Below are 21,641 nucleotides of genomic sequence, written 5' to 3'. Positions count from 1 at the left end.
AAACTATCCTATGTTCTTCTAATTTATTTATAATCTTATTCTTTATGTCTAGATCATGAACCCATTTTGACTTTATCTTGGCATACTGTGTTAAGTGTAGATCAATGCCTAGTTTCTGCCATACTAGTTTCCAATTTTCCCAGAAGTTTTTTGTCAAATAGTGAATTCTTATCCCAAAAGCTGGGGTCTTTGAATTTGTCAGATATTAGATTGCTGTAGTTATTGACTATTTTGTTCTGTGAACCTAACTATTTCATTGATCAAGTAGTCTATTTCTTAGCCAGTACCACATGGTTTTGGTGATCACTGCTTTATAATATTGTTTTAGATCTGGTATAGTGAGGCCACCTTTGTTTGATTTTTTTTTCCATTAGTTCTCTTGAAATTCTTGACCTTTTGTTTTTTCAGATGAATTTTGTTGTTATTTTTTCTAGGTCAGTAAAATAGTTTCTTGGGAGTGTGATTGGTATAGACTCTCTCTTTTTGAGGCAATTGGGGTTAAGTGACTTGCTCAGTGTCACATAGCTCAGAAGTGTTAGGTGTCTGAGGACTGCATTTGAACTCAGAGCCTCCTGAATTCAGGGCTGGTGCTCAATGCACTGGGCCATCTAGCTGCCTCAGAACCTCTTTAATTTTAAGTAATCAAAACTGCTCATTTTATCTTCCTATCTATCCCTGTTTAGGATCCTATTTGGTCATGAACTATCTTTCTATCCATTGATGTGAAAGGCATTGCCTTCCTTCCTCTTTTAATTTGTTTATGATGTAACCTTCTATAACTAGGTCATATATTGAGTTTATCTTAGAATATGGTGTGAAATAATGCTCTAAACTTAGTTTCTGCCAAGTTGCTTTCCATCGTCCTTGTAGTTTTTAGGAATAGTAAAATTCTTCCTCTAGTAGCTGGGGTCTTTGGTTTTATCAGACACTGCTACCATATCTGTTTATTTGTCTGTGTTTTGAAATTGATATGTTTTATGGAACAACTTTCCTATTTTTAAAATCAATATCAGATAATTTTGATGATCATCTCTTTGTAGTTCAGTTTGGGATTTGGAATTGCTAGGCCCCTTTTCTTCCCACTTTTTTCATCATTTTCTTTGACTTTCTGTTTTTTTTTTTAGATGAATTTTTTGTTATTTTTCTGTATTTATAAAATTATTTTTTGAGAATCTGATTGATATGTCATTGAATAAGTAAATTAGTTTAGGTAGTATTGTTATTTTTTATTATATTGGCATGGCCTATCCATGAACACTAATATCTCTGTAATTGTTTAGGTAGGTTTTTACATAATATTCAGAAAAAGAGGTATAGACACAATTGTTGGAATCACAGAACCTTAGAATCTGAAGGGACCTCAAAGGTCACCTAGTCCAATCTGGACTTAAACAGGAATCTCCTCTACAATATCCCCAACAAGTACCATCTGGCCTCTCTTGGAAGACCTCCAAAGACAGGGAGCTTTCTACCTTTTGAGGCAGCCCATTCCTTTTTGAGGTCTCTAAAACATTGAGTCTGCTACAGAAATGAGAGAATACCTTTTTACATCAATTTGTTGAATTTTTTCCTTTTTTAGAAATCTGATGTTTTTCCAAGTATATTTATTGAGTTAACTTAGATTTATCCTACTTCTTTCTCATCTCAATATATTTAGTGCTCCCGATCTGTTTTTCTGTGTCTTTCTCTGCCTCTCTGTCTCTCCCTCTCTCCCTGTCTCTGCCTCTCTCTGTCTCTCTCATATCTCTGTGTCTCTGTCTCTTTCATCTCTCTCTGTCTCTCCCTGTTTCTGTCTCTCTCATCTCTTTCTTTCTCTCTGTCTGTCTATGTTTCTCTTTCTCTCTTCCCCCTCTCCTTTTTCTCTTTTCTTTCTTTCTCTTTGTCTCTGTCTCTTTCTCCATCTCTGTCTCTGTTTCTCTCTGTCTCTCTCTTTCTGTCTCTCCCTCCCTCCCCATCTCTTCTCTCTATGTTTCTGTCTCTCTCTGTCTTTGTCTCTCTGTCTGTCTCTGTCTTTGTCTTTCTGTTTGTCTCTGTTTCTTTCTCTCTGCCTTTGTTTCTGTCTGTGTTTCTCTTTCTCTCCTCTCTCCTTTTCCCCCTTCTTTTTTCTCTCTCTCTCTGTCTCTGTCTCTTTCATTCTCCATTTCTGTCTGTTTTTCTATGTGTTTCTCTCTGTTTCTGTCTCTGTCTCTCCCTCCATCTCTCCCTTCTCCCCCCCCAATCCCTTTTAAAGCCTCCTGGCAAATCTGGAAGTCACACAGCTGGTAAACATCTGTGCCCTGAAGCATGTTCCATTTCTATTCACTTTGCCAACCACAGCCTGCTGCTGCTGCTGCTACTGCTGGTGGTTGTGGTAGTGGGTAAACCCAGCCCAAGTCGTAAAAACAGGACTGGCTGCCCCACATCACTAGATGTGAGGACTTTGGCATGGAGGATATGACTAATAGAAATAACTGCAGCTCCCTGACTATCCCCACTCCCCAGCTTTAGGGATGACTCTGGCTAATAAGTGCTCCCTTTGCCCAAGAAATGCCCAATTTTCCCCTCTGTGGTATAGAGCTGGAACTTATACATGGTCTCCTCCTTTTCCAGGTGAATAATCCCATAGGCAGGGTTTTATATATTGGGGTTCATATATTTGGTAGGTAATACTCTACTCCTATTCAAAACTTGCAAATAAGAGAAAGAAGGAAGCTTGCCAGCACCAACAGAAGGCACTAAGGTGGCACAGAAGAAGAGGTAAGAAGTCTTAGGATGCCAATCCCTGTTGCCTCTGTGCCAGGGGAAAGAGAGAAGCTAAAGGTGAAGAAGCAGCTAGTTGCTGAATTCAGATCCATAAACCCTTAATGTCAAGGAAGGAAGACATTATCTGAGTGGACTAATTTACAGAGAGGGAACTGAGGTTCACAGAAGAGAAGTAGGGGATAAGATTAGAATACAAGTCTTCTGCCTTTCAGTCCAAAAATTGTTTACTACACTCTGCTGGACAGCTCCCGGCCATCAAAATCAATAATGCCTCTCTCCTTCCTACTCTGTGAAAATCTCCCAAGGAGGAAGACTATCTGTATATTCAATCATTTATATGTTGTTTACTTGAGCCTCCATTTTAAAAAAAGAGAACACTCAACTAAATAATCTGCTAGATCTCTTACAGTTCTCCTGAGATTCTTCCTCTGCAATCTGTCTAGTCTTCATTCCTTTGTTCCCATCTCTGCTGCAAGCGCTCTGGTCTGGAGTCTCCTCAAGGCCTTCCCTGTCTCCCCTCTCTCCCCTTTTCACTGCTCTGTTCAAAATATTCTTTGGCTCCCTGTTGCCCATAGCTGAGTCCAAACTCCTTAGCTGGCTTAGTTTAGCATTCCATGATTTGGATGTCATCCACCTCCCTAACCTTAATGCACATTCTTCTTCATGAACTCCATATGTTCTAACCAAATGAGACCCTAATTTGTCTCTTATCTTGTCCCACCCTCAATTACCCTGTGCATGACAAAAGCCATTCCAATGCTAGAACCATCCTTTCTCTTTATGTCTGTCTTGGTGAAATCCTTATTTTTCTCCAGGATGCAGCATAAGAATTATAGCATAGGGCTGAATTTTGATCACTCGGGAGGGCCTGGACTGAGCCCCAACCACTAATCCTAAACCTGATTATCTCAGTCATCTCACAAGCATGCACAATTGTCAGTCTTGAGGAAGAGTAGACAAGAGAGTGTGGATGACTAAGTGAAGTCCATTCCCCCTGCTGAGAATATAATTCAGAACCCATATCACACTGACATCAGGAATGCCATCTTTGTTCATGAAGGCAGCACTTTTTTCTGGATGGAACTGGGAGTCAGAAGACTTGAGTTCTAGTCCTGACTTGACCATTAATTTTTTTTTTTTTTTTTTTTAGATTTTGAGCAAGCCATTTTCTCTTAGCCTCAGTTTCTTTATTTGTAAAATGAGGGAGTTTGGATTGATGGTTCTTAAGGTCCCTTCCAGTTTTAACATTCTAGGTTCTATTTTTTTTTTTTATAATGTCTTCTAGTCCTGATATCTTATGTCCTAACATTTTTGTTCTAAGGTCTCTTCCATTTCTGACACTTCTTTATTCAATGAAAACTAGGTTGTGAACCCAAGGGAAATGTATTTTCCTCTTCATCTCCCTCCTCCTTGATGTCTCAGATTATGTCAAGTTTCAGCAGAGTAGCTGATATTTAGAGATTGTCAGGGAACCTGATGTAATAAGTATTTTGTTGAATGAATACATGAATGCATGTCCTACTGAGTGGTATTAAGGGGAATTATAGGCAGAGATAGGCTCGGTGCCTGATTATTATTGGAACTTCTTCTATTCTAAAGGCCCTCAATTAGCTTCTCTACCAACACCCCCTTCTCTTATCACCTCCCCACCCTTCTCTCAGATTATGGGAAAGTTAATTGCCTTCATCTCCGCAATTAACCTTCTCCACCCACTCATTTCCATTAATGCCCAGGATGAGAAAGCCAAGCGGGACAGGGAAATGTTAAGGGATTAATGGTATCACACTTATAGAATGTTGGATCTGGAGGGGACCTAAACATCACCTAGTATGGCCCCTTCATTTCTCAGGTGGAAAACTGGGGACCAGAAAGAGAAAGTGACCTGCCTATAATTTACTAGGAAAACAGCTTCTGGAGGAAGGGAAGCCAGGGAGATGGAGGAGAAAAGGAAGGATGCTGAGGAGGCTCTAGGAAGGGCCAGAAAGGGATGGGAGAAGAGGGTGGGGGTGGAGCAGAGTGGTGGTGGGAAGCCTGTCACATCACATCAGTGTCCCCAGCCAGGCCACGGCCCCCGTTTGCTTCGCCTGGGAGTCTCCCTCAGGGCCTGGGCACAGCATTTCTCTCCATGCTTCTGGGGAAGAGCTCAGAGAACATATATCAGAGGTAGAACCTGTGCTCACATGGAAAGGTACCCAGAGCAGACCTATATACATACTTAAATCACAGATGGAGGGAAGAGAGTGAGGGGCCTATACTGCACATGTGGGTAAGCACACAGACCCCTTTACCCCACACCCACAGGCGAATACACACACACACACACACACACACACACACACACACAAACTATTTCATTCGCCACTCAGGGCTTCTTGTCTGTTATAAAGTCTTTCCCCTCCGGCCACCTCCCCTCACCGCCAACTCAGTGTGGGCTCACAGACTAGTTACTCATTTCAATTTCATCTCTAAACAACACACTGAGGGAAAACTTGCCACCAGAAAATCAATTAGAGTCATCTTAAAGCCGGGGAGGAATAGTTTGGGCTTTACACACTTTTGGACCATCCATCACTTTGTATGTTATTTCTACCAATGTTCCCTTCCACCTAACAACAGAGCCAAAACCAGGGCAAAGCAACCAGGACTTTGTCCCAGGGTATCAATATCTGGAGTGAGGAGTTGCTTCCAGAGAAATCTAGTCTCCATGTCTCATGGTTCTCTGACACCCTGAGCAATTTCATCAATATGTGGGATTGCCATCCCCAGGATCCCAGATCCAAGCTTCCCCTTTGCCTCCATGGAACAGCTTTGGAGAACATGCTGTCCACTTTCCCGGAGAGACTATATTCAAGTGCACAACTACCACCTCTTGCAGCTGCTTTTTGCTCCGTGGAAGATTTCCTTGTTATATCTCTGGCTCAGAAATTAAGAATAGAATATTGGTTATATGGATAGAAACAAGTAAGATGCTTTCCTTTCATTACATAATGGGACTGTGGAAAGAGAATGAAATCTCTCTGGTTGGGGAACTTGATACTTTTTAACCTGTTGAGTAAGTCATTCAATCTTCCCATCCTTATTGTTGTCATCTGTAAAATGAGGAATTAAGACTAGATGACCTTGAAAGGGTTCTTTCCATCTCTAAAAAGAGCTTTCAACCGGGTGTTAGAAGACCCAGATTAAATTTCCCAAATCACCAACTCACTGACTAGTGTGATCTTGAACAATTCAGTTCTCTCTGAGCTCCAATTTACTCATCTGTAAAATGGGTATAACTTTCATGAATTTATGGGTATTGTGAAGATCAGTTAAGAGAATATACATAAAGAACTATACAAATGGAGACTAGTGGTAATTACTTGTTTATACATACATGTGCACCCAGGTTCTATGTGTATTGACTACAAAATGTTCATGTAAAGGATCTTCCTCCAGATTCTGATCCTGGTGATGCATTCTGTGTGTGAGGGATGTAGAAGACCCTTACCCAAAAGGACTACTCAGAGATCACTCAGTAGAAAGCAGAAAAGTTATTTATTAATAGATTCTCATGAGAATGAGCAATTCCATTGTGAGGAGGGAAAGAGAGAAAGCTTGCAGAAGAAGGGCTAAAGATTTAGGAAAGATATACAGTTTTTATAGGTTTGGTTACAAAGGATTACATCATAAGTTGGGGAGCATTGAGAAATAGGTGCCCTCTCCCTTAATTGAATGTTAAACATTGGTGCCAAAGGCAGATTAGAACAGAAAGCTTTGCTTCCCTGATTCTGAGAGGAATCATCAGTCAGACGTTCAAACTTCAGATTACTGAGCTGACGGCATTTAATAATCTAAATATTGATAACATTGAACAAGGATAAATGTCATCATTTCTGGTTAAGTAAATATATCTAAAGTTTTAAGTAAATATTGACTTGCACACATCGTACTTATGCAGGTCACAGAGACATAGAAATAATAAAAAAATACAGAAAAAGAATTTAAACATTCCTTTAAGTTCTTCACTTTATCTCTCCATTCTACCCATGTGCATGAGAGCCTCTGGACTGGGAAGTATAGGATAAATGTCTCCTACAGGTATAGAAGTGGTCCATAGACAGTCATTCTAAGGAATCTGATGTGAGAGAGGTAGTCAACTGACTTCCTCCTGTCTTTTGGGGGCCTCTTTGTGCACACAGACATTAGGTCAGCATTACTGTGGAAAAAAGAGAAACTCAAGCATCTAGGAAGGACGGCTGGTAAAAGAGAGAAAGAGGTGTGTGTTAGATCAAAGGAGTAGGAGACCAGGTTAAATCTACTTTTCTGAGATTCAGATGACTTGGCCAAGAACCCTGGATCTCTCTGCTTGGGGGGGGGGAGGTTTCAATCCATGACTTCTCAGCCATTAATTGATAAATGTATTTATTTATTATGTTATTTATTATTTTTATTAATTATATATTATATATATGTATATATATATACACACACACACACATATATATATATAATATAAACATTTAATAAGGCCAACTTTGGATTGCTGGATGGCATCATAGTGCATAGAATATTTGATCTGAGGTCAGGAAGCCTCCTTTTCTTGAGTTCAAATTTGGCCTCAGACACTGTGACCCGGATGAGAGACAACTCCGTTTGCCTCCATTTCCTCATTTGTAACATGAGCTGGAATAGGAAATGGCAAACCACTTCAGTAGCTTTGCCAAGAAATCCCCAAATAGGGTCACAAAGAGTTTCACATGACTGAAGTAACTGAACAACAACAACAAAATAATGAACAACAAAAAGCCCTAACTATGTGCCAGATAGTGTGGTAAATTCTGGGAATACTAAAAAAAAAAAAAAAGAAAAAAAAAAAAAAGAAAAAAAAAAGAAAGAAAAAAAGAAAAATACAGTCCCTGTGCTCAAGGTGCTCACTATATAATGTTATAATGGGGGAGACAATAGGTAAACAAATATGCACAAACTTGTTGTCTTGTTCATCATTTGTTTTTGAAAAGGACCAATGATGCTAGAAGGGTGATATCTTGACTTGTAAGTGAATTGAATTTAAGTGAAGCAGGGCTGTGCAAAGTCATCAGCCTCATTCTCTCCTCCAGCTATGTCCAGGATGAAAAGTAATCAACAGAAGGAAGATGCTAAAACTAAGAAGGATTGGAAAAGTTTATTGAAGAAAAGTTGTTGAAAGATCGTAGAAGGTGGGGTATTATTTGGAACTTGAAAGATGTCAGAAAATCTAAGAGTCAGAGATATGGAGGGTGATGGGGACCACCAGAGATAATGCCTACAGCTAGGAGATGGAGAGTCTTATTTATGGGACAGCAAAGAGGTCAGTGGATGGTTGGATAAAAACATGGAAGGTTGCAAGCTATAATTATTAAGTAGTAGGATGATTCAAAAAGTTCTGAACTTATGAAGAATTGAGCCTATATTTGAGATTCAAGGATGTATGGACAGGCCCATTTTCCAGTCTGTATTCATACTTGAATTAATTTGTATTGTTGTAGGAAGAGTTATGCCTTTATGCTAGGTCTATCTATAAAAAAGGGGGGTGGATTTGGTCTTTCCCTTCCAGCTAGCTGTTGTTGTTACAGAAAATAAGAGTTATGTAGCTGGTATTAATATGTTAAAGAAGTATAAAGATATAACTTTATCTTGTCATTCCTTTAAGGAGATCAACATGGTTATTGGTCTAGTGAAAAATCGGACCTGTCCCTAGAGGCATTTTTAAAAGCCTGCTAAGCCCTGGAAAAGAGGTGAACAATTTGAGAGTCAGGAGAGTCTGAGATTAGAAACAGCTTTGTGGAGTGTGACTTTTGCACCTTTCTCAGAGACAGCAGGAAGAGGGAGATTTTTCTCTTCTTCTTGATCACCTTCTCTATTGACTATTTAGCATTAGATCTATTTACCACATCCTAGAGGGAACAGGTATTTGGAGGCAGGGAGGAGAGGCGCATACTCTTCAGACAGATACAGCTTCAGAGAGGTAGCAAATAAGGTAGGAAGCAGCTTTGATGAATGAGATCTCTGGCAACCTGACTAGGGATTCAAGAGAGAACTCACCTCTGGCAGTATGGAGGAGAGCTGACTAGGGATTCTAGAGGGAACTTACCTTTGGCAGCATGGAAGAGAGCTTGTTGTGTCATGGGAGCCACCTGACAGTGGCGTCTGGAGGTCCAATCCAGACCTGCAGAATGGATCTCCTCTTGTGAGAGGATGATACAAGGAGACTGAGAGACAGTCACTGCTTTCTGACCTCTCTGATTGAGAAGCCGTTGCATTGTCTGACCTCTCTCCTCTTCCCTCTGCCTCCAATTTATCTCATTCCCAGTCCACACACCTATGTCAGCAAAGGCTGCCCTGCAACTCCTTCAGAAGCTGTGATCCACAGCTGTGGAGGCTCTGGAGGAATTGATCTGCCCCTTAATAAGAGCTGATTAAGGATTCAAAAGAAAACTCATTTCTGACAGCTGAGATTCAAAACTGTGGAGAGGAACAGATCTAAAGAGTCCAGTAACCTCCCAACAAATATGGTGTACTAAAGGAGGAGTAGGTGAGAGCTCTATGAGAGAAGAAAGGACACTGGGTCCCTGTAGTACCAGAAGCATGAAGCTGTACATTTTCTCTACAAGTGTGCCTTGTTACTAATGTGCTCTAATTTTACTAATGTGCTCTAATTTTTGCCCATTCTCATAGGCAATCTATACTTCTGTGAGAAAGTTTTATGGAGAGAATGTCTTATAATTAATGTCCTTATGCTATGTTAGTAGATGCCTTTGCTTTGAGACAATTATGTCCACTGGTTGACTATTAAAGGAAAGTGTACCAGTGGAGGATCATGAACTACAGTTTAGGGAGAATTATAGGATACCTCTTAAACCTTAAGTTATAGCCACTATCTAGGAAGTCAGTACATGAGCATGAGTAAAAATTTGGGTGAATAGACTCAGAAGAGGTGCTAAAAAGAATTGGACATTTGGCTCATTTTATCCATGTTTGGAAATCTTGAAAAAAAAAACAGAATTAAGAGCAGACTTAGACCCTGGAATAATTATTCCACCTCTCTGGGAGTTGCTAATAGCTGTGTTGGATCAGAAGGAACATGGGAGTTACATGTATCTCATCCATATGGCCCAAGAGGAAACTGCTGGACCTCAGTTTCCTTGCACCAGTCTGAGAACTAGTTATATATTCTTCCAGAGTAAGAGATGATGTCTGTGAAGAGGAGAACCATGTAGCCAAATGGTGGTGGTTGCTGAACCCCAACTCCTGGGGAGAAAAAAGGGGATTTCTTGGGCATAGTAACTCCACTATCCAGCCTACTAGAGAGAGAAGGGAAGGTCCTTGACTGAGCCAGCTTCTTGAAAGGAAGAGGATTATATATGTGATCCCTAAAGCTGGAGTTCAACAAGACACAATACAAAGGCTTAAAAGACTTAGATCTTGCTCTTTTCTATTACCTTTTGGACATTCTCTAAGTGTATTTTCCTTCCAAAGGGAGTACAAGTTCTTAGGTTGGAGAACTATGTGGTCTTTGGAGTGAAAGGACTTACCAGAATGCCAGAAAGTGATTCTGCTAGCAACCCTGTTTGTTTTCCAAATTCCATCTTGCCATTATGAATCTGAAGGATGGTGTGGTCCTGAGGAAAAGTGAGACTCTCATGAGAAGAACCAGAATTATATTATTTGGGGCTATTGTGAGTCTTTTAGGTGCTATCTGCCTTGTTTATGGCTTCTTTGAGTTCTTTGAATATTCTATATTTTTTTAGAGTAGAATAAAGGATTTCTGGACCTTTTCATTCACATCTTTGCAAACCTAAATACAACTTATATTTGAACTATATTGGGAGATTTTCTCAGGATAACTCTAGGCCAAATTAAGCAAAAGAGCAATTTTTTGAGTGATCCTCAAGACTGGTCCTGGAGCTGGTCTGTCCTAATCCAGAGTCTGGAGTTCTGGGCTACAATTACCACATACAAAATTGTAAAATATCCAATTTGTCCTTATTGTGTTCAGATTTTATTAAATACAGTTAATTTTTTTTATTTCATTTTCTTAAGGGATGTTGTCACTCAACCCCCTCATTTTATAGAAGTAGGCAGGACCTGAGATGCACAAAAAGACTTCATTACCTGGTCACACAACTAGAAAGTAGTATAGTGACCATATAGGAGAGGAAGAGAGAGTGGGGGAAGGAGGGAGAGGGAAAGGGAGGGAGAGGAAGAGAGAGAAAGGGAGAGAGAGTGGGGGGAGAGAAAGGGAGGGAGAGAAAGGGAAAAAGAGAGAGGGAAAAAAGAAAGAAGAAAGAGGGAGGGAGAGGGAAAAAAGAAGAGGGAGAGAGGGGGATGGGGGAAGAGAGAGAGGGAGAGAGAGAGAGAGATTCCCTCCCCAAATTAAAGAGATATTTTTTCCATAAATCTTGCTGTTTCAAAGCACAGGAATTTCCAGATAGCCTTAGTGAATAAGTCCATGATAAATCAAGATCTCAATACTGAGTTCTGAGGTCATTTGTTCAGTTGTTCCTTCTTCATTTCAGCTGGTAATAAGGTGGTGGAGTCCAAATGACTATCATTGCCAATCAGTTATCCAAGTGCTGGCATGTCTGTTCCATTTTACATCTTTTTATTGTCTTCTTGGTTCCATCTACAAATACTTCCAAGAAAATCTGGTTTATCCTGATCTTCTACTAAACCCACTGCAGGATCATTTTCTTCTCTATTGCTTTTTGCTATTTTATATGGGAACACTCACCAATCTTGGTATTCTACTTGTGATATTTTTCAAATTAGCTTATGCTCGAAATCAGAGTTGACCATGACTTCCATGCTTCTTCATTTGGCAAGGAGAGGAATTGATTGTAAGATAATTTCAAAGGGAAGATTTTAAAAATGGAAGCAATTATATTTGTAGCTTTTTATTTGGGGAGAAGGAGGTGATTAGGAAGATATACTTATCTGAATACCTTATTTTCATCTTTGTAAAATTTTTATTTTTATGTGGACAAATCCTCTGTAGAAGGTCATGAACATTAACATGAATGAGAATAAGAAGAATGGAAGAAGAACTGAATGAAAGAAATACCCACTCCTTCAGTGAGATCACAGATTTATTGAAGTATTGAATAATAAGCATAAACTCTTTATTAGAATGGCCTACATACATTAAGAGCATTTTAAAGAAACATAAGAAAAGAACAGGCAGACTTTTGAAGATAGTTTTCTATAGCAGATCACAATCTTTACAGTCACACAAGTGACTGGAGATATATAAAATACCAGATGCTACTGCTTATATTTTGATTTTTTTAAAAAAGCATTTACTTAGTAAAACAAAATTTTGTTTTGCTTTGAAGATTATTATCTTTACTTAAGATGACTCTCATACATATTTTAAAATTATATTTTTCTGTGATAGATGCAACTGAAGATGTCTGTTCAACAAACTACTAATAAGTGATATCAGGCAAGGTGAAAAACATCTGTTCACTTAAAGCATCTATCAGTATAATGGTAGATGTCTTGCTCAGAATCAGAATCAAAGAAGAATCCCTGATTGATAGTGTAGTTCTCTAAACATTCTTATTCACAAAGGAATAATAGTAATTATACTGTGCCCTAGAATATAAATAGCTCTCAGTGAAATCCATAGTAGTATAGTCCATCTATATGGGAAAATCAAAGTAGATAAAATATATATGTTGCCCACATAATTCTATTCTCTGGATAAAAAGGCAAAGGTCATATGATTTCTTTGGAAATCATAAAGGAGGGAAGAGGACCCATATGTGCAAAATATTTGGAGTAGCTCTTTTTGTGGTAACAAAGAATTGGAAAATGAGCAGATGTCCGTCAATTGGGGAATGGTTGAATAAGCTGTGGTGTATGAAGGTAATGGAATATTATTGTTCTATAAAAAAAATGATGGACAAGCTGATTTTAGAAAGACCTGGAAAGATTTACATGAACTGATGCTAGGGGAAACAAGCAGAAACAGAATACATTGTACACAATAACAGCAAGAATGGGTGATGAGCAACTATGAAAGACTTGTGGTTCAGTGATCCAAAGCAATCTCAATAGACTTGGGATAGAAAATGCCCTCTGCATCCAGAAAAAGAAATATGGAGACTGAATGTAAATCCACACATACTATATTCATTTCCTTTTTCTGATTTTTTTCCCTCTCTCCTGTGGTTTTTCCCTTTTGTTCTGATTTTTCTCTCCCAACATGATTCATAAGGCAATGTGCATTTTTTTTAAATGAAAGTATTCAGAGAGGATTAACACCAGTGATATTATAAGTCCATCAAAGGACCAAAGTGAGCTCATCCTAGATCAGTATTATTCTATAATATACATCTGCATGCAAGTCCATTGGCACACGTGAAACCATTAACATACTCACCTGGCAATGGGGAATAGTTTGGAAGATCTAATCCTGGATTTGAATCCCACCTCTGATATTTATGGACTCTGTTATCAGCCTCAGTTTCTTCATCTGTACATTCATACCTATAATACCCTCCTCCCAGAGTTGTTGTGAGACTTAAAAGCCACGGAGCATGGAGAGCACATTGATAATCTTGCCTTGGCACACTACTTTGGCAAGCTTCCCTACACTGACACGGATTAGGAGGGATCAGTTTACCTCATTAGCACACCATTAGTGTGACGTTGGCCAGCTGGATGGGAGAGGGTGAGTGTAGTGTGTGTGAGTGGGTCTGCGGGCCTTAGTGCAGGGGCTCTTGGGTCCTCACGAGGGTATGGAGAGGGGGCTGTGAGCACTTACAGCCCCAGCACCACAGTTTTCAGGTTCCACAGCCCTCCTGCCCTCTGATGTCGAGATCTGAGATGGGGGTGCTGAGCCCCGAGCAGGGAGTGGAGTACGGAAAGACCCTCGGATCAGAATCAGGCTTCCCTCGTGGCCCCCATTTCTAGGGCCGAGGTGGGGGGTGGGGAATCAGCCTAGGCAGCAATTGCTGCTTTGCTCCCAGCTGACGGGGACCATATGTTCGAGAAGAGGAAACTCACTTGTCGTTTTGCGGCCCCCGGGGCCCAGCCTTCATGGGCCTGTCACAGATGATTTTCCCTGCCTGAGTGGCAGGCCCGCCCAGCTCCACGGCCCTGTACATGGGTGGGTGGGCAGTTGTCAGGGGTGGGGACACCACCTCTGCCCACATCAAACTCAGCCTCCCTTCGGATTTCCCAAACCCTCCCTCAAACTTCTCCTCATTCCATAGCCCTTAAAATCTTCCCTCCCATCAGATCTCCCAACTGCCCCTCAAGCCTCCGCAACCTACTTCTGACTTCCTAAATTTCTCCACCCCTCAGGAGCCTCATACTTTCTCTCTCATTAGACCATCTCAAACTTTCCTTACTTCTGACCCCCCAAATGCTCTGTAGTCCCAGATTCTTCTAGATATACCCTCATCAAGACTTCCAAACTTCATTCTCTCCAAATTTTCCCTCCCCTTATTCCCTCAACCTTTCCCCAAATCCCTTCTCTGCCCCAAACTTCTTCCCAAACTCCAATAAAAGCTAGGACTCTGTAGTGTCTCTGGGGAAGAAAGCAAAACCTGCATAAACAGAGACAGCTATCTGGAATCCTTAAGGCCTCAGTTTCCCCATCTGTAAAAGCATATGTCACCTCTTTATGGCCATTAGCAAAATGACTGCCTAGTTTGGACTGTGACAAGGCTACCTCTGTTTCTGTCTTCCATTGCTATCCCCTTTCTCTGACACTCTTGGAGGATCCCTGTCAGTCACCCATTTCCTTCTGTTCTCACTGGAGGAATGGCTTAGGAAGGGGGGAAAATGTGTTGTAGTGGGGAGGGGGATGTGACATTTCAGGCCGGAGTCTCTCAAAGGTCAATACTTGCTGACCTGGAGATGGCAGGTTTCCCCATCCCCCTAAAGTCCCTCATACCTAGAATTCTCTCTCGACCCCCACCCCCAGGGCAGGTTCCTTAATTGTCCTGGCTGGACTAGGAGACCGGAGAGTGCCCCTCCAGCCCCTCGGCAGCCTCCAGTGCTTCTAACCTGCGGCCGGGTTGGTAAGAGCCGATGACCAACCGGCTATTTGCCTGTCAAGAGTTTGCTACCCAGACACACCGCCCCTGTCAAATTAGCGAGCCCAGAGCTGTAAGGGAGGCCACCGCGGCTAATTTGTACATTAACTGGTTCTGACAGAAATATTTCACAAGTGAAAACACAGAAACTGCGCCTGGAGAAAACATTCAGCAACCAGGCCGCCCAACTGGTGTGTCACTGTGTGGGGAAGAAAGGCGGAGACAAGGAAGAGACCTAGTGACAGTGAGCAAGGGGAAATGTGGGGGAGGAAGGCTGTTAGGGAATAGAGAGAGATGGAGAAAGAGAGAAAAGGATGGGGAAAGAAATAGAGGGGGGAAGATGAGGTTGAGATTGAGGGGAAAATGTAGAGAAAGAGGGGAGAGATGGGTGAGTGAAAGAGATAGTTGAAGGAAAATGGGGAGAGAGATAGTGGGGAAAAGAGATTGGTAAATGAGAGATAGATGAGGGAAAATGGAGAAAGGGATAAGAAAAGAGAAAACTGTTAAAGAGAAAAATGGAGAGAGAAAGATGGGGCACTGAGAGTTGGGAGAGTGAGAGAAATGGGGAATTTGAGAGAAATCCAGAGGAGAGATAAGCAAAAAGAGAAGAGAGATAGATGAGAAAGTTGAGAAAAAGGTGGGAAGAGAGACTGAGTCATGGGGGAGACAAAGAGATAAGGAAGGAGAAAGATGGAGGAGAAATTAAAGACTGCAAAATGGGGAGAGAGAAACATGGAAAGAAATGTGGGAAAGAGAAAGGTAGGGAAAGAGATGAGGATAAGATAGGAAAAGGAAAACAGGGAAAGAGAAAATGAAAAATATAGGGACAAGATGTAATTTAAAAAAAAAAGATTCCAAAGAATTAAGGAAGAGAAGATGAGGAAACAATAAGGGAAGAAGATTAAAAAAAGAGAGGAAGAGGTGGGAAGAGAGAGACAGAGACAGACAGACCCACAGACACACAGACACATACACACACACACACACACACACACACACACACACACACTCTGAGAGGGGAGCAGAGGCAGCCAAAGAAAGAGAAGGAAAGAGAGAAATAGAGAAGGAAAGAGAGAGAAAGAGAGACAGAGACAAAAAGACACATAGAGAGACAGACACACGTGGAGAGTGAGACAAAGAGGCAGACAGAGAAGGAAAGAGACAGAGACACACAGATGGAGTTGTGAGAAGAGATAGGGAGACAGGGAGAGAGATGAAGAGTCAGAATTAGAGAAGAGCAGTGGGGAGAGGGTAAAACAGTGACATGGGAAGAGTTAGAAAAGAAAATAACAAGGAGAAAGACAAGAAGTTATAAGAATGGAGATGAGGAAATGAAGAGGTGCAGAAACAGAAAGGAAGACAGAGACAGAGACAAAGAAGAAGCTGAGAAATGGAGAAAAAGCTGAGATCCAAAAGAAAACCTTTGGGGGAAAAGAAGGTGGTGATGGTTAGTTTGAGGGGAGGAAGGAGAAAGGGGAAAAGGAGAAAAAGAAAGTGACAAAATAGAGGAAAAAATAAAGGAGAAGAGAAAAATGCAGGAGAATGTTTAGGAGAGAAGGTGATGAGAGTAGCCTCAATTAGGTAAAATTCCAAAATAACAAAACAGTGATATACTCTCCATTCTTCTTCTAACCCTCCTTTCTCTCTCTTCTCCTTCCTTCCTTCCTTTCTTCCCTTCCTTCCTTCTTTCCTTTCTTCCTTCCTTCCTTCCTTCCTTCCTTCCTTCCTTCCTTCCTTCCTTCCTTCCTTCCTTCCTTCCTTCCTCCTTCCTTCCTTTCTTCCTTCCTTCCTTCCTTCCTTCCTTCCTTCCTTCCTTCCTTCCTTCCTTCCTTCCTTCCTTCCTTCCTTCCTTCCACACAGTATTCGAGGAATGTACTCTCCTTAAAGGCAGAGATTATTTCATTTTTATCTATGAATCCCTAGCTCTTAGCCCAGTTCCTGGCACAAACACTGTGGCAACTACGTGGTTCAGTGGATAGAGCATTGGATTTGGAATCAGGAAGACCTGATTTTGAATCCTGACTCAGCTGCTCACTAATTGTGTGACTCTGGATGAGTCACTTAATTTCTCAGCCTCAAGTTCCTTATCTATAGAATGCAATTAATAACCAACACCTGTCTATTGTGAGAGTAGAATAAGAAAACATATGTAAAGTGCTTTGGCAAACTTCAAAGCAATGTAGAAATGTTAGCTATTATTATTAATAATAAATGCTCAATTAGTATTTTCATCTTTTTGTTGTATTTGCTTGTTTTTTTCTTTCTCATATTTTCCCCTTTTTGATCTAATTTTTCTTGCACAGCATGATGAATATGGAAATATGTTTAGAAGAACTGCACATGTTTAATCTATATTAGATTGCTTGCTTTCCTAGGGAGGGGGGAGGAAAGGGAAGGGAAAGAGGGAGAAAAATTTGGAACACATGGGTTTGCAAAGGTGAATGTTGAAAATTATTTTTCCATATATTTGGTAAAAATAAAATGTTATTAAAATAATAAATGGTCATTGATGATATTGTGAGATCAAATGAGATGATGTTTGTAAATCTTAGAAGATAACATGCATTTATGTGTGCATGTGTGACCACTTACATATATATTTATACAGACACACATATGCACATACATGTTTATATAAATACACGTGCATGTGTGTGTGTGTGTATGTGTGTGTGTAAGCTAGGTGATGTTGTGGATAGAGCACTAACTTTGGAATCAGGAAGATTCATCTACATGAATTCAAATGTGCCCAGATACTATATGTGTGACCCTGAGCATTTAATCCTCTTTGCCTCAGTTTACTCATCTGTAAATGAGCTGGAGAAGGAAATAGCAAACAACTTCAGTATCTTGTTAAGAAAGCAAGATCTTGCACCCTCACCCCCTGCCCTAAATAGGATCCCAAAGAGTTGGACACGACTGAAATGACTAAACAACAAAAAAATATATATATATACACATATGTGTATCTATGTATATACATATGTCAGTTATTATTATCGTCACCATTACCAATAGACAGACAGGAGATAAGGTAGTGGTATGATGGTGGTCCCTGAGGGACTCTTGGCTTGTTTTCCATCTTCTTTTCTTTTCCCCGTCTTATCTCTGCTCCTTCTGCCTCTGTCCTACTTCCCCAGCCAGAGGCTCTCAGAACCATAACATAAAGGTTGTGGCTCTTTGGCAGGCGGGCAGACCAAGAGTTCCAGATCTTCATTCAGGTCATGGCTGCTAACCATGAATATCCCCTCAAGGCTCTGTCTTGGGCCCTCCTCTCCCCTTTCTTCTCTCCTCTCCTCTCCTTGTGTCCCCTTCCCTCTTCTTCCCTCGCCTCCTCTCTCCCTCCCTCTCTCTCTTCTCCCCTCTCTTCTTTCCTGTCCTGTCCTCTCCCTACACTGCTTTGCTTGGTGATTTCATCAGCTTCCACGGAATCACTAATGACTTCTATGCAGGTAATTCTCAGATCTGTTTATCTAGCCCTTAGTTCTCTCCTGACTTCCAGTCTAATTGCCTACTGGACATCTTGAACCCAGAGATATCTTAAATTTGCCTAAAACTGAACTCATGATCTTTTCCTTAAAAGTGTCCCCCTTTCCTTCCAGTCACCCAGACTTGAAATGTAGGTGCCATCCTCAACTCTTCACACTCTCTCTCTGCTCATATCCAAACTGGGCCAAATTCTGTCGATTCTATTTTTCCACATCTCTTGTCTACACCCCCTTTTTTTGGATACTCCACAACCTCTGTGAATTATTGAAGTCCAGTGCTTCTGGTTGGTCTCTTGGCCCAAGGCTCTCCCCACTCTAGCCCACCCTCCACTCAGCTATCAAGGGATCTTCAGTATGCACAAATTTGGCCATATCTTTTCCTACTCCCCACCCTCCATTCAGCAAACTCCAGTTCTCTGTTACCTGTAGGATCAAATATAAGATTCTATATTTGGCTTTTAAAGTCCTTCATAGCCTGGTCTACTTCCTACTTGTTCAATCTTCTTTTACCTTTGTCTCACTCTCTCCCCTCCCCTATATCTCTTTAACTCCTTTTATTAGATACTCCAAGACACTTCTGACTTCATGCATTTTCCCTGGCTGTCCTCCATTCTGGGAATTCTCTCCCTCTTCATCTCTACCTTCTGGCTTCTTTCATGTCTTAGCTAAAATCCAACTCTCTTCACAATGTCTTTCCCATTCCTCTTTAATGCTGGAAACTTTCCTCTATGATCATCTCCAATTTATCTTGTACTTATCTTGTTTCTCTATAGTTGTATGCAGGTTGTTTCCCACAGACCCCTTCGAAAGACCTAAAAGTAGTTTCTTCCTTTGGGTTCAGACATAGGGTACAGATAGGAAAAAAAAATCTGGACACTGCCAATATAGGAATTTGTTTTTGTTTGTCTATGCATGTTTACAACAGAAGTTTTGTTTGCTTTCTCAAGTAGCATAATGGAAAGATATATGAGGGAGAGGGGATTTTCATTTGCAAAAAAAAATTAATGAAAAAAAATTGCACATATTTAACTTATATTGAATTACTTGTTGACTTGGGGAGAGGGGAGATTAGGGAGGGATCGAGAAAAATTTGTAACAAAGTTTTACAAAAATGAATGTTGTATCTAACATATATAGGACTGCTTGCCATCTAGGGGAGGGGGTGGAGGGAGGGAGGGGAAAAATTGAAACAGAAGCGAGTGCAAGGGATAATGTTGTAAAAAATTACCCTGGCATGGATTCTGTCAATATAAAGTTATTATTAAATAAAATAAAATTTAAAAAAAAAGAATGTTGAAAACTATCTTTACATGAATTTGTTAAATAAAATACTATTGAAAAAAATTTTAAGTAACAAAAAAAGTACTTTATATGTGTTATCTCTTTTGAGTGCAACAATGATGGAGGGAGATGCTATTCTTTCCATTTTACAGATGAGGAAACTGAAGCAGACAGCAGTTAAGGACCTTGCTCACACAGCCAATAAGTAGGTAAGATTGGATTTGAACTCTTGTCTTCTGTGGCACTCTGATTTTTAAGGTCTCTTAGACCTAAAATCCTCTGAAACATTTATTCACCAAATCCATAGGTCCTTTTCTAAGTCTAATTTTCCTTGACTTTTCATTATTTGACATTATTAATCATCCCCTTCCATATAACATTCTTCTCATTCAACTTTTATAACAGCTTTTCTGGTTTTTCTATATCTTTTGGACACATCCTGTCTTCTTTCTGTTCTTGCACAATCTTGGGTCCTCCCCAAACTTCAGTGCTCTCACTTCCCCTCTTTCTCCCTCCCCTTCCACTGCTGCTCCCTGCACTTTGCTCTCTGTCATTCTCTCTCTCTCTCTCTCTCTCTCTTTTCTTTTTTTCTCTTTCACTTCTCTCTTTCCTCTCTTATTTCTCTTATTCATCTCTTTCCTCTTCCCTCTTTTTCTTTCTCATTTTTTTTCTCTCCCCCTTCCCCCACTTTCCTGACATGATCTCATCTACTCCCATGGTTAAAAAATGTAATTATTTTGAAATGAAAGTACTTTGCAACAATCAAATGCTATTTATTTGCAAATAGTTCTTCCTTCTTCTTTCTTTTCTTGTACTAATACTGAAAATCTATGTGTATAATTTTCTTTCTTAAATTAACTTTTTGTTTTTAATGAACAAAAATTGATTTTCTTTCTCCCTTGTTCACCCACCATCATTGGGGGGAAAAAAAGAAAAAAAAATGCTGTGAGGCAAACATTACCTTCATTTTATAGATGGACCTGATACTCAGAAAATTCACAGATTTTGAGTTAGAGGACATTGTTCACCTCTTGAAATCTTTTGGTACTTAAATGTTATCTAAAGGGTTAGTTTTCTCTGCAAGCCTTGTGAAATTTGTAAAATTTATGTGTGCCATTTATTCCTTTATCCAAGTCACTTATCCTGTTACGTAATCCCAAGGAATCCAGTAGATGAGGATATGAACAAACAGTTCTCAAAAGAACTACCAATCATTAACAACTGTATGAAAGGATGTTCCAAAATAGCAGTGCCAAACTCAAACAGAAATGGATCCCTGTTTCCCATCCTTACTCCCGCCATACTCCATATTGACTGAGAAAATTACAAATTGGCATTACCTATGTTGTGATGTATTTTATTTCTTTTGTTAAAAATTTCCTAGTTTCATTTGATATGTTTCTAGAAAGTTTTTCCAACTTTCCATTTGAGTTTGACACTCTGATACAAAGGACAAATAATTAGAGAAATCCATATCAAAACAATTCCTATCAGAAAATTGGCAAAGATGACAAAGAATGAGAATAGTTAATGTTGAAGGGTCTGTGGACAAGTGGAAAGAGGGTACTGCTGTGGAGCTAAAAATTGGTTCAATTATCCTGTGACATAATCCAGAGATATAAAGGAAGTAACTAAAATGTTCATACTTTTGCCCCAGTCCACTGCTAGGCATATACTCCAAAGTCAATGACAAAAAGAAAGGCTCCCCATACACCAAAGTATTTATAGCAGTATTTTTGGTAATAGAGACAAAACAGATGCTTGTCAATTAGGGAAATGGCTAAACAAGTTATGGCACATGAATGTAATGGAATATCATTGTGTGGTAAGAAGCAAATATGATAAGAAGCACGAGAAGTCATAGGAACTGATGGAACTATAACAATGATGTCAGTATAATGACAAAATACCGTCAATTTATAATATTATTGTCAATAAATGGAAAGAACAACAAAATAATCAAAACTGAATGTGATGACTAAGCTTGACCCCCAAAAAGAGATGTTATAGGTAAGGAATCACTCCATGTTCTTTGCAGAAGTGAAAGATTAGAAGTGTGGAATAC

General features: G+C 40.0%; 1 long non-coding RNA gene across 1 annotated transcript in view; it reads left to right on the top strand.

Annotated features, from left to right (window-relative positions):
- The window catches only part of LOC127543010 (uncharacterized), a 53,295-nt gene that overhangs the window by 15,194 nt on the left and 16,460 nt on the right, over positions 1-21,641 (top strand). Inside the window, exon 2 of the long non-coding RNA XR_007949074.1 lies at positions 19,729-19,785. This is a non-coding gene — a long non-coding RNA (uncharacterized LOC127543010). The remainder of the gene's footprint in view (positions 1-19,728; positions 19,786-21,641) is intronic.

The sequence above is a fragment of the Antechinus flavipes genome, chromosome 1, assembly GCF_016432865.1.
Source record: "Antechinus flavipes isolate AdamAnt ecotype Samford, QLD, Australia chromosome 1, AdamAnt_v2, whole genome shotgun sequence".
In the NCBI taxonomy this organism is placed as follows: Eukaryota; Metazoa; Chordata; class Mammalia; order Dasyuromorphia; family Dasyuridae; genus Antechinus; species Antechinus flavipes.
This window is presented reverse-complemented; position numbering and strand designations above follow the sequence as displayed.